The sequence below is a fragment of the Leopardus geoffroyi genome, chromosome C3, assembly GCF_018350155.1.
Source record: "Leopardus geoffroyi isolate Oge1 chromosome C3, O.geoffroyi_Oge1_pat1.0, whole genome shotgun sequence".
NCBI lineage: Eukaryota > Metazoa > Chordata > Mammalia > Carnivora > Felidae > Leopardus > Leopardus geoffroyi.
Window position 1 is genome coordinate 148,341,912 of NC_059338.1, and position 12,181 is coordinate 148,354,092.

Consider the following 12,181-nt stretch of genomic DNA (forward strand, 5'->3'; position numbering starts at 1 on the left):
ACGTGGGGCTTGAACTCACGGACCGCGAGATCATGACCTGAGCCGAAGTCAGCCTCTTAACCGGCTGAGTCATCCAGGCGCCCAGTGGTGGGCTTTTTAATAAATGGTGCTGAAACAGTTAAGTATCCGTGTAGGAAAAAATAGATTTGACTCCCACCTTACACCTACACAAAAAGTCCACTTAAAAAGGACTTAAGGGGGCGCCTGGGTGGCGCAGTCGGTTAAGCGTCCGACTTCAGCCAGGTCACGATCTCGCGGTCCGTGAGTTCGAGCCCCGCGTCGGGCTCTGAGCTGATGGCTCAGAGCCTGGAGCCTGTTTCCGATTCTGTGTCTCCCTCTCTCTCTGCCCCTCCCCCATTCATGCTCTGTCTCTCTCTGTCCCAAAAATAAATAAACGTTGAAAAAAAAAAAAAATAAAAAAAATAAAAAAATAAAAAGGACTTAAGGATTTAAGTCCACTTAAATACCTAAAGTGAAAAGCAAACTAGAAAAAAATATGAGGAGAATATTTTCATGATCTCCTGGCGGGGAAGGATTTCTTAAACAAGACAAAATTTTGTTCAAATAAATATGCTCTAAGAGTAAGAAAGAACACCCACAAAATGAGAGAAGATATCTGTAACACATAACCACAAAAAACTACCTCTTATACAGAATGTATTTTTAAATTGCATTAATCAGAAAGAAAAAGACAACTGACACCATTTAAAAATAAACTCAGATACTTGACAAATTGAGCATCCTAATGGCGAATAAATACACAAAAACTTCCTCATTGCATTATAAAAAATAAATGAAAACTGAAACCACAATGAGATAGTGTCATACACCCACCAGATTGAAGGAATATTTCAAGTCTTATGAGACTTGACAAGAAAGTGGAATGAAAGAACTCTAATAACCTGCTTGTGGGAGAATAAATTAGTACAATACTTCAGAAAATAGTTTGAACATCTGAAGACATCGATATTTTATCACACAGCGAATTCCGCTGCTGGGTAATAAATGGGTATTGCACCACTGTGCACGTAGAAGAATGGTGACAGCACCATAGCTCGTAATAGCCAAAAATACAAATCGAATGTCCATTGACAATTAGTGAATAAATTGATATATATTTTAAAATTGAATACCACACAGCCATAAAAATAAACAAACAACAGCTACATGCCACAAAACTGATGAATCCTACAATTGTTATGTGGCAGAAGCTAGGTATAAATAATGGTAGGATATACCTATACATCAATTTGCAATTTTAGGGAAGCCAAATTTACACGGTCCATTTACCATGTAAATTATTACCATAAAAATGAATAGTGTATTGGTTAGCTATTGCTGCATAACAAATTATCTCCAAACGTAGTGGCTTAAAACAGTAAACATTTATTTATTTACTTATTTATTTATTTTAATCTTTATTTTTGAGAGAGAGAGAGAGAGAGAGAGGGAGAGAGGGAGAAAGCAGGGGAAGGGCAGAGAGAAAGGGAGACAGAGAATCGGATGCAGATTCTGCACTGAGAGCAGAGAGTCCAATGCAGGGCTCAAGTAACAAACAGTGAGATCATGACCTGGGCTGAAGTCAGACACTTAACCAACTGAACCACCCAGGTGCCCCCAGTAAACATTTATTATCCCGTAGTTGCTACAGGTCAGGAATCCCCATGGGTCTTAGCTGTGTGCCTCTCACAGGCTCAATCAAGATGTTACAGGGGCTGCTGTCATCTCAAGGCTGGACTGGGTCAGGATCTTCTTCCAAGTTCACTCATGTGGCCGTTGGCAGCCTCAGATGCTCAATGGCTGTTCACAGGAGATGCCAGTTCCTGGTCCCATGGACCTCTCCACAGGGCTTACGACAAGGCAGCTGATTTTCCCCAGAGCAAGGGCTAAGAGAGGGACAGGGAGGAGCAGAGGAGGAGAAAGAAGAAACAGAAACCACAATGGAACTTAATCTCTAAATTGCCTCCTCATTGTCTCTCCTGGATTCTACTGGTTTGTGGCAATTCAACAAGTCCAGCCCGTGCTGAAGGGAAGAACACGGATGGAGGCTGCCTCCCACGGGCAGTTACCGCTGGAGGGAAGAGGGGTCTTGTGACCACAAAGTGAAAAAGAGACAGAGGAGGCTTCTGGGATGTTGGCAACGTTGCATTTCTTCATGTATGTGAAATTGTATGTGTGTGTAGAAAATACTCTTAAGTGGTTTCTGTGCCCCAAAATGAAAAAAGTAGGAAATAGTTATGTACAGAAAATAGAATCCACATTATTGATTTAAATAACAAAAAATATTTTAAACATCTTTGTACCTAAAACCATTATTCAATAAATTAAAAGGGGAAAATTGGCAACAAGAAATAACACAATGGGGGTGCCCGGGGGGCTCAGTCGGTTGAGCCAACCTTCGGGTCAGGTCATGATATCAGGGCTCATGAGTTCAAGCCCTGTGTTGGGCTCTGTGCTGACAGCTTAGAGCCTGGAGCCTGCTCTGGATTGTGTGTCTCCCTCTCTCTCTGACCCACCCCACTCCTGCTCTGAGTCTCTCTCTCTCAAAAATAAATAAACAAAATAAGAAGAAGAACACAACGATTCCACAATCATTCCAAAATTCCTTAATCTACATGGGTCTTCTATAAATCAATCACCAAAAAATACTAAAATGGAAAAATAGGCAAAGAGGAGAGCTTGAGCGGCTCAGTTAAGCATCTGACTCTTGATTTTGGCTCAGGTCATGATCTCACGATTTGTGGGATCGAGCCCCGCATTGGGCTCTGTGCTGGCAGTGCAGAGCCTGCTTGGGATTCTCTCTCTCCAATTCTCTCTGCCCCTCTCCTGCTTGTGCCTTCTCTCTCTCTCTCTCTCAAAATAAATAAACTTTTTTTTTTAATTTTTTTCACATTTATTTTTGAGAAACAGAGAGAGAGAGAGATAGCATTAGCAGGGGAGGGGCACAGAGAGAGGGAGACACAGAATCCGAAACAGGCTCCAGGCTCTGAGCTGATATAGCACAGAGCCTGAGGCGGGACCCGAACCCACGAACTGTGAGATCATGACCTGAGCCGAAGTCGGACGCCCAACCCACTGAGCCACCCAGGCACTCCATAAATAAATTTTTTTTTAAAGGATGAAAGTTACAATAGAAACAAACCACGTTTGCTTCTTACATTAACAAATGGTGATGTTTTGAAAGACAGCTCGCACGGGTGCAGAGCATGTGATGAATCAAAGCTCTCACACCCTCTATTAGGGCCATGTCAGTCAGTTGGATGATATGTCAGGATTTTTCAAATTCAAATTGCATGGCCCTATTCTTAAACGTTATTTATTTTAAAATTTAAGTAAGTATAATTGTATTATATAGAAATTTGAAAATTACAGAATGAAAATTTATATCCTGTGATCCTGTCATCATTACCTAACTCACCCAATACCATTCTTGTTCATTTCCTTGCAAGATTTTTTGAAATGAGTGTTTGCACATAGCTTAATTACAGGGTATTTAGTTGTGAGTTTCAATTAGTAGTATGTGAAGCAAATTTTTTCATGTTGTCAGATATTTCCTTGTCACAAAATGCTCCTTAGAACAAAAATAATATCGTTAATTTAATTATTATTCCATTTTGAACATTTGGTTCCATCAATTTCACTCTTTCCCCTGTTGCATAAACATCCTGAGATCATTTTCCCCTGTATTAGATGATTTCTGCAGTAGAATTCCTGAAATGATGTAAGTTAATAGTGCCTTCTCCGTGCTTAATATAGCCAAATTAATTTCCAAAGGTTTATGTGATTTTATAAAGTCACCAAGGAAGCACAAGAGTGGATTCAAGTCCATTTTGACAACCACGGGTATTATTATTTAATATGGTCTTTTCCTAATTTAGTGATGCAAAAGAGCTCTTTTTACCTAGGCTTCTGACAAAGAGACTTTAAAAGAGGCAAACCTGAGTTAGCCATGCTGCCCACAGTTAACATTCCAGAACCAGCTTCAAATCGTCTGGCACAAGAACAACCAGAAAGAGAATATACCGAAGTAGGTAAGAAGCGTCGTCTGATGAAATCGTACAGTTAAAAAGATTTGCTGTGGTTTATTAAATGAGATACAGTACGGGCTTCCAAGCAAAGGAGAAACCCACCTCAGAATGAGAGAAACTAATGGGACCTGCCAACAGGAAAGCAATTAAAAATCACTTGGTGATGGAAGAAGCAAATCAACCAGAAACTACAGTGCAGAAATCCATGAGTGTAGGACCGAAGTTGACTGGGACTAACGAAAGCACTCATACCTGCGCTGAGATCAAAATCCCTAATTAGATTAAAGACAACTATGTGTTAATGTCTTTTACACAATTAAAGGGAAGGAAAAGCACACTGGCAATTACCATGTGTTGCTCAAAATGAACCATTAATATCAATGAATCGAAGACAGAATCGGAGACCTTTAGCAACATTTTAATATCACTGTTGTATATTTCAGTCAGCCCTAGTGTCCCACTGAGAAGTTACACCGCAATTCTCAAATTTCTGATTAACACTGGCCTCTGACACTACTGGGGCACCTCACTGACGATCACAGCTCCTTCGTCTTGACACCCACTGAGATTCGGACCTCTCCCTGAGCGAGGCTGCGGCTCTGTGCTCGCTCGACGATGTTCACATCACGGCACACGCAGAAAACAATGTCCTTTGTTCAGCTCTCTGGGCAAATTCGATGATAAACATGAAACTGTTAAAAAAAAAAAAAAAGTCTGCAATAAACATAGGGGTATGGATATGCTTTTGAATTAGTGTCAGTACCCAGGAATGGAGTTACTGGACCATATGGTACATCCCATTTTTAGGTTCTTCAAAATCTTCAAAATAGAATTACTATGTTCAGTAACTCCACTACTGGGTATTTACTAATGCAAAAACATACACACACCCCAGGTTTATTGTAGCCAAGATATGGAAGCACCCCAGGTATTCATTGATAGATGAGTGGATAAAAAAGATGTGAGATATATATATATATATATCTATATATCCATTATATATATATAATGGAATGTTATTCAGCCTTTAAAAAGATCTTGCCATTTGTGGCAACAAAGAGGGACCTACCAGATATCACACTAAGTGAAATAAGTCAAACAGAGAAATACAAATATCATATGATTTCACTTACGTGTGGAATCCAAAAAAAAACAAAACAAAACAAATGGACAAAGACAAACCCATAAATACAGAGAGCAAACTGATAGTTGCCAGAGGGGAGGGAAGGAGGAGGCTGGGCCAAATGGGTGAAGGGAATGGTGGATCCAGGCTTCCAGTTATGGAATGAATAAGTCATGAGAATGAAAGGTACAGCAGAGGGAACACAGTCAAGGGTATGGTGATAGGGTTGTATGGTGACAGATGGTGGCCACACTTGTGGTGAGCAGAGCATAACATGTTGAGCTGTTGAAATCACTGTGTTCTACACCTGAAACTAATGTAATACTGTGTGTCAACTATATATATATAGTTATATATCATATACATCATATATATCATACCAATACATATACATCATATACAATGATCAATACATATACAATCAATATACATAATCAATACATATACATCATACACAATGATAGGAAAAAAATAAAACTTTCTAATAAAATCTGTTCTAGTTCTTAATTCAATATTTGAACTTGATTTTACCAACAGATTTTAACTTGAAATAACCACATGCATAAGAGCTCTCACAAGAGCTTTTAACAATACTGTCTTCACTTGGTAGTCGTCATCAAGGGGAAACTTTCACAAGTTGGTGGCAAAAAACGTAAAATTATTTGTACAACCTTTCAGTGGCTTACAACAGTTGAAATGACCTTTAAAGGACCTAATATCGTTTTCTTTTATCAAGAAACGTGATGTAGACTTTCTTCTGATAATAATGCTGATGGATTAGCTTTTGAAGGTGATAAAATAATTTACACCAGGTATTCCAAAAGCATAATAAAGACTAATCTGCATGAATCACCCGATTGCTGGAGACGGCACATCTTATAAATAGTTTGGATGTCACTAAGGGGGGCTGTGGCTATAAATGAACAGAAATACCTCTGTGCATTCACGGCCAAATCTCTGTGGACGTACCCACCAGGAGTCTCGGCCAAGTTTCCTTCCTCCCACCCTGACTCATCACACCTTGTACCACACACCCTCCTCTTAGGTACCTGGAAGAAGGCTTTCCCAATAGCGGCCCCCTCGTCCATGTTCGCATAGGTGTCCTGGGCAGCTGCCTGCTGAGGTCCCTATCCAGGTGACAGAGCTTCTCACTGGCCACCCTCAGCACGTGATTGTAGACAATGAACATCAGATGTCATTCACCAGGTCACCATCTAATGACAGAACAGTTGATCATCAGGAGTGCCTGGCTGGCTCAGCTGGGTAAGTGTCCAACTCTGGCTCAGGTCACGATCTCAGGGTTCGTGAGCCGGAGCAGAGGCTGTCTGCTTCAGAACCTCTAGCCCCTCTCTGCCCCTCCCCAATTCGCTCAGTCTCTCGCAAAAAATAAATAAACGTTAAAAAAAAAAAAAAGAAGAAGAAAGGTAGGATGGTTTCTCATCAGACTCTGCTGTATTTGGATCACCCTCCAGAGAGTGGTTGGGAATGTCTGAAAATACAGAGTGACCGATTCTCTGGTTAAACAGGGAACCCATGCCAGCTCTGCTGTGTATTAGCTGCAAGACGTTAGAGAAGCTGCCTAATCTGAGTCAATGCTGCTACCTGTATAAGGTAAGAAAACGGAATACAGCGCGGAGCTAGGAAGACGGCATAGGGAGGGGACAGAGTGGGGAAGGATATGTTGGAAAATTAAATTCTGGTTTAAATTTCCAGCATGTAAGGAGCGATAGCTGTTGTATCTAGAGATCTATATTCTAGGATTTATTCATTTTACAGATATTTATAGTATCAGGCAAAAAAACCCAAAACACATCTTGTCTTTGTGAGGACTTCAATTCGTACAGAAGACAACCCAAAAAGTAAGTAAGTGAATTATAGAGCGCAGTGTAAGCACAAAGGAAAATCAGCCAGTGAAGAGGTATAGCGCCCAGGGCCGGAAAGGGCACGGACAGATGGAAGGACAGAGATCCAGGAAGGCCCTACATGTAAATAACAACTGGGAGGGGCTCCGGGAACAAGTCACGTGGAAATCTGGGAAAGAAGATTCCAAGGGGAAGAATCGCAAGCAGGGCGGCTCTGCAGGGAGCCTGCCAGGAGCGGGTGATGATGGCGGCAGCCGGAAGGAACCACGGCAGCGGAAGGTGACGTCAGAGACAACAGGGCCTCCCCCGGAAGGCCTAGCGGAGCTTTTAAACTTAGGAGATCGGTTGGGAGCGCCAGGATGGCAGGTGCAGAGAGAGGAGAAAAGAGGACGGAAGACAGAATCGTGGGGCATTTTAATATTAAGGAGTAGAGGAAACAGAAGGAGCAAGCAAGGGAGACAGAGAAGGGGCCAGAGCGGAACCCAAGAGGGACGTCCCGGAAATGAAATATTCCAGTAAAGTGGGCTGATTCTTGAAATTCTGCTGTCCAATGAAGTAAAATGAGACTTGAGAATATTCGTTGCCCTTAGCATCATGGAGATCTTTTTTTTAATCACAAAAATAGCAATTTAAAGTGAGTTCAAGAAATAATGGCCTGGAAAAAAAATGAGAGATAATGCATATAGACAGCCCCTTATGAAGAGAGCAAAGTGGGGGGCCAGGGGGGGGCGCCTGGGTGGCTCAGTTGTTTGAGCCTCCAACTCTTGATTTCAGCTCAGGTCATGACCTCACGGTGCACAGCCCAGAGCCTGCTTGGGATTCTCTCTCTCTGTGCCCCTCCTCTGCTCGTGGTCTCTCTCTCTCCCTCTCAAAAAATAAATAAGAGAGAGCAAAATGGAACAAAGAAAGGGTAACAGCCTGAGAGGCTGGTTCAAGAGATTTTTTTTTTTTTTTTTAATGGGACGCGAATCATGCCTGAAAGTTGATAGAAATGAGGAGGCGAAGACTGGTGTTCTAGGAGAGCGGGAGGGCTGGCCACTCGGGTGCCTGTGTAGACGGAAGAGTGGGATCTGGAGTGCAAGGGCAGGGATGGTGTTGGTTACGGACGGGGCTCTTCGCCCACAGACCAGCCAGAGAGGCCAGGCGAGCATGTGCAAATTCAGCAGGCAGCGGTAAGGTGGTGGTAGGAGCTTGGTGGACTTCTTACTCTTTTCCCCGGAGATAGGACGGAACCATTGCTGAGAGTGGGAACAGGAGGTCTGGCGGGGGGAAGGCTAAAATACAAAAAATCATGTGGCAGGTTACCAGACTAGGGAAATGGGGTAGGATTGTTGGGCAGCGCCGACGGCCCATTGGACTTAAAGCGAGATCAATCAGCAGGTCAGCACGATCTGGGATTTTGTATTTGTTGTGTTTGTGTTACATCCACATTCTACCGCATGGGTTCGGGTGTGAACAGAGAGGAAGTCACATTCCACCGGGTTTGGGGTTTGCTGAGGGTGTGGTAAGAGATAAGGGAGGGGCGGGGCCCCCGCCCGACTCCGTCAGTTGAGTCACGATCTCTCCGCTGATGAGATCCAGCCCCTCGCTGGGCTCTGTGCTGACAGTGTGGAGCCTGCTTGGGATTCTCTCTCTCTCCCTATCTACCCCTCCCTACCCTCTCAAAATAAATAAACATAAGAAGAAGGAGGAGGAGGAGGAGGAGGGAGGGGCAAGGGAGTCAGGGGTATAGGGAAGGAAGAAGCTATTATGGTGTTGGGCCACTAAATGTAATCTTGATAAGGCAGGAAGTGAAAATATGGTGGGATGGATAGATTATAAATTCTAGTGGGGTCGCAGGACTCCTGGAGCCCAGATACCGTAGACAGCGAGCAGAAGAGAGAAGGTGAAGCTCAGAAAGTGAACCATGTGAAATTGGGATTTGGTGAGGTTGTGTTTCTTAATTGTGACATCTGTATAAGCCTGGGAACAAACTAGAGAGGAAAATCCTGAATCCTGAAGTTCAAGAATTAGGAGGCGGGAGTATTGGAAGTTTTTTCTTCCTAAGATTGCTGCACATTGATACATTTAATTCCTATCATTCCTCCGCGTGTGAAAAAAGTGGTACTGACCTAACTTTAGATGCATATTAGGATCACCAGGGGAGCCTTTAAAAAATAAAGACGCTGGTACCATACTAGAAAGATTGAATTAGAATATTTGAGGTGAAGGACGTTTGTTTTAGAGTTTAAAAGAGAAGTATAAAATGCATTTAAAAGGCAAATGCATTCAGTCCAAGACTAGAAAAAGAGTGACAAAACAGTCTCCTTCTACCCCAGTCTCTCACAGTGCCCAACACATGATGTGAGTGCTGGGATATTTTGGAATGAATTAATGAAGATTATAGGGCAGATTTGACGTTCTCCAGGACAGTGCTTCTCAAAGTTGAATGTGCATATGAGCCACCTGAGAAGCTTAAGATGGAAATTGTGATTTAGCCAGTCTGGAGTTTGGCTGAGTTTCTCCATTGGTAGAATGGTAGATCTCCAATGGTAGATCCCTCCACAGGATGCCAGGCTGCTGATACACAGAGGACCTTCTGATTAGCAAAGTGGTGAGAGATCTTTTAGGGTCACTGGATAGGCATTGCTGAAGAAGTGGATGCCAGGCCGGGAGGGTGGGTTAACTTTTGACCTGTCCAAAGTTAGTAAGAACTTACCCATACCACGGAGCAGTACATCATGGTAATGAGCTTAACCCCAACCCTAACCCAGGACCTTCAAGAGTGAGGCTGCTTTCACTTCCCTCCCGTGTCACTTGTGTTTCCAACCAGCCCCAAATCCATTTTGGCCTCACTTGTAACCCTGTCCCTGACTTCACCCCTCCCTAACCTGACGGGCCAGTTTCTCCGCCCCTCATACGCCTCCCTCCTTCCCCACCTCCCCTCTGCTTTGGCGCAGAGGCACAGGAAAAAGAAAACAGTGATGGAACAGTTGTGGAATGACCCACAAAATCACTGCTCGCATCTGAGGAACATCTGGGGGTCACACATAAAGCATGATGGACTGGGGAAGCCTGACCCTAAAAAATAGCTTTCTGTTGGTGTCTTTGCCCCAAATGCATCACTTGAATGTAACCATAAGAAATCATCAGACTAAATTGAAATGAAAGCAACACCTGGCCTTCAAAAATGTCAAGGTCTCTCTCACACACACACACACACACACACACACACACACACAAGGAAAATGTGAGGAACTGTTCTAGAATGAAGGAGAATAAAATCAGGTAGTAGCTAAATGAAACATGAGATCCTAGGCTGAATCCCGTTCCTGAATAGAAAAGGTGATTGGGTCAGCTCAATATTTGAATGAGGTCTGTGCATTGGATGGTAGCATTATATAAGTGTTGATTTCCTGCTTTTGATGGATATATTCTGGTTACGGAGGACAGTGCCTTCGTTTTCGGGGTAATGGAGTATCATGTCTGCAATTTACTCTCAAATGATTCAGAAAGATATGAATTGTGTGTGTGTATGTGTGTGTGTGTGTGTGTGTGTAGATGTGTAGAGAGTGAGAGAGACAGTATATACAGATATACAGACAGATATACAGAAATCCTTTGTATTCTTCTTTCAACTTCCCTGCACATTTGAAATTACTTGAAAGTAAAAGCATAAAAAAACAAAAACATATTTTCTAATATCTTTTTCCTTTTTTCCCAGTTTTATTGAGAAATAATTGACATATATTACTGTATAAGGTTTCAGGTGTACAACGTGATGATTTGATACACATATAATGTGAAATGACCACAATAGGTGTAGTTAGCAACCGTCATCTTGTGTAGATACGATAAAAAGGAAAGAAAAAGGAAAATCCTCCTTGTGATGAGAACTCTTAGGATCTGCCCTCTTAACAACTTTCCTATAGATGATAGACCAGCATTAGCCATAACGCATCATATCGTACATGACATCCGAAGTACTTATTTATCTTATGACTGGAAGTTTGTGCCTTTTGACCACCTTCTGCCAATTCCCTCTTCCTCAACACCCTGCCTCTGGTAGCCACAAACCTAAACTCTTTTTCTATGAGTTTGCTGGCTGTTTTGTTTTGTTTTCTTTTGTTTTGTTGTAGATTCCACCTATAAGTGAGATCATACGGTAGTTGTCTTTCTCTGATTTATTTCACTTAGTACGATGCCCTTCAGGTCCATCTAGGTTATCACCAGGGGTAGATCCCTCCATTAGCAGAGCAAAGAAAATGAGCAGATAACACGGACTCCAATTTTGCATCTTGAGAAAGGATCAGCGGCCGTGTTCCCTCATAGTCTCTCACAAGGCACAGTTGCCCGTTCTGGTGCTGACAATGACCCAGAGGAAAAGGCAGGCTGCAAGCAATTTGTGCACGTCTGTCCGGACACACATGGGCACTCAACTCAGAAGAGAGGTGGGTGAGGAGAAGGGAGGATCCTTCCTCAACAATTCCCAGGAAACACCTGTTCAGGTCACAGGGGGAACACACATGATTATGAACGGAAGTGGATCCTTCCCACTCAGTCCCATTTGAGCCCCTGGTTGCACAATTGTCTTAACTATAAGCTTTAGTAATCTAAGCATTATGCTCCGCAACAAATTCCAGTGCGGGAGGACTAGAAAGAGGAACAGAAAAGTCTAAGCCAAATTAATCATAAAAGTTTGCACTTTGTCTCTGTGGACTGGTTTCTGAAGATGCAGAGAAGAGTGTCGTCAAGGGGACGCCATAGCAACGTAAACTGGAGGGGGTGAGAGCAAGTATGGAAGGGCATCTGACGTCACAGGTGTGAGGAGGGACGGCTGGCAAGACTCAGTGGTGGGCTGGATGTGTTTGAAAAGGAAGGACGGGGCGAGGACACGCCGAATGAGAAAAAAGAGAAACAAAGAGAGAAACAAAAAGAGAAACAAAATGAGAAAAAAGAAAACAATCACAGGGACAGCTTCAAATGCAATAAAAGCTCAAAACATCAACACAATTTACCTTCTTTGAAGGATTATATTTGTTTCTACCTAAGAAGGCACCCTTGACTCCTGGGACTTTTCAAGTTAATGGATTTTGCTGTACCTTGGCCAGGTGTCTGTTCCTCATTCAGTTTGGATCCTGGGCAAACTTACTTAACCTCATTATCATTTAAAGCTTGTTGCTAGGTAA

At 42.7% G+C, this 12,181-nt stretch overlaps 1 long non-coding RNA gene across 1 annotated transcript; it reads right to left on the reverse strand.

Annotated features, from left to right (window-relative positions):
- Positions 1–1,606: 1,606 nt before the first annotated feature.
- Positions 1,607–7,723, reverse strand: LOC123586294. The gene is made up of 2 exons (XR_006706719.1): positions 6,201–7,723; positions 1,607–1,886 (listed from the first exon to the last, which is right to left on the reverse strand). It is a non-coding gene; the product is annotated as an uncharacterized LOC123586294 (long non-coding RNA).
- Positions 7,724–12,181: the final 4,458 nt, after the last annotated feature.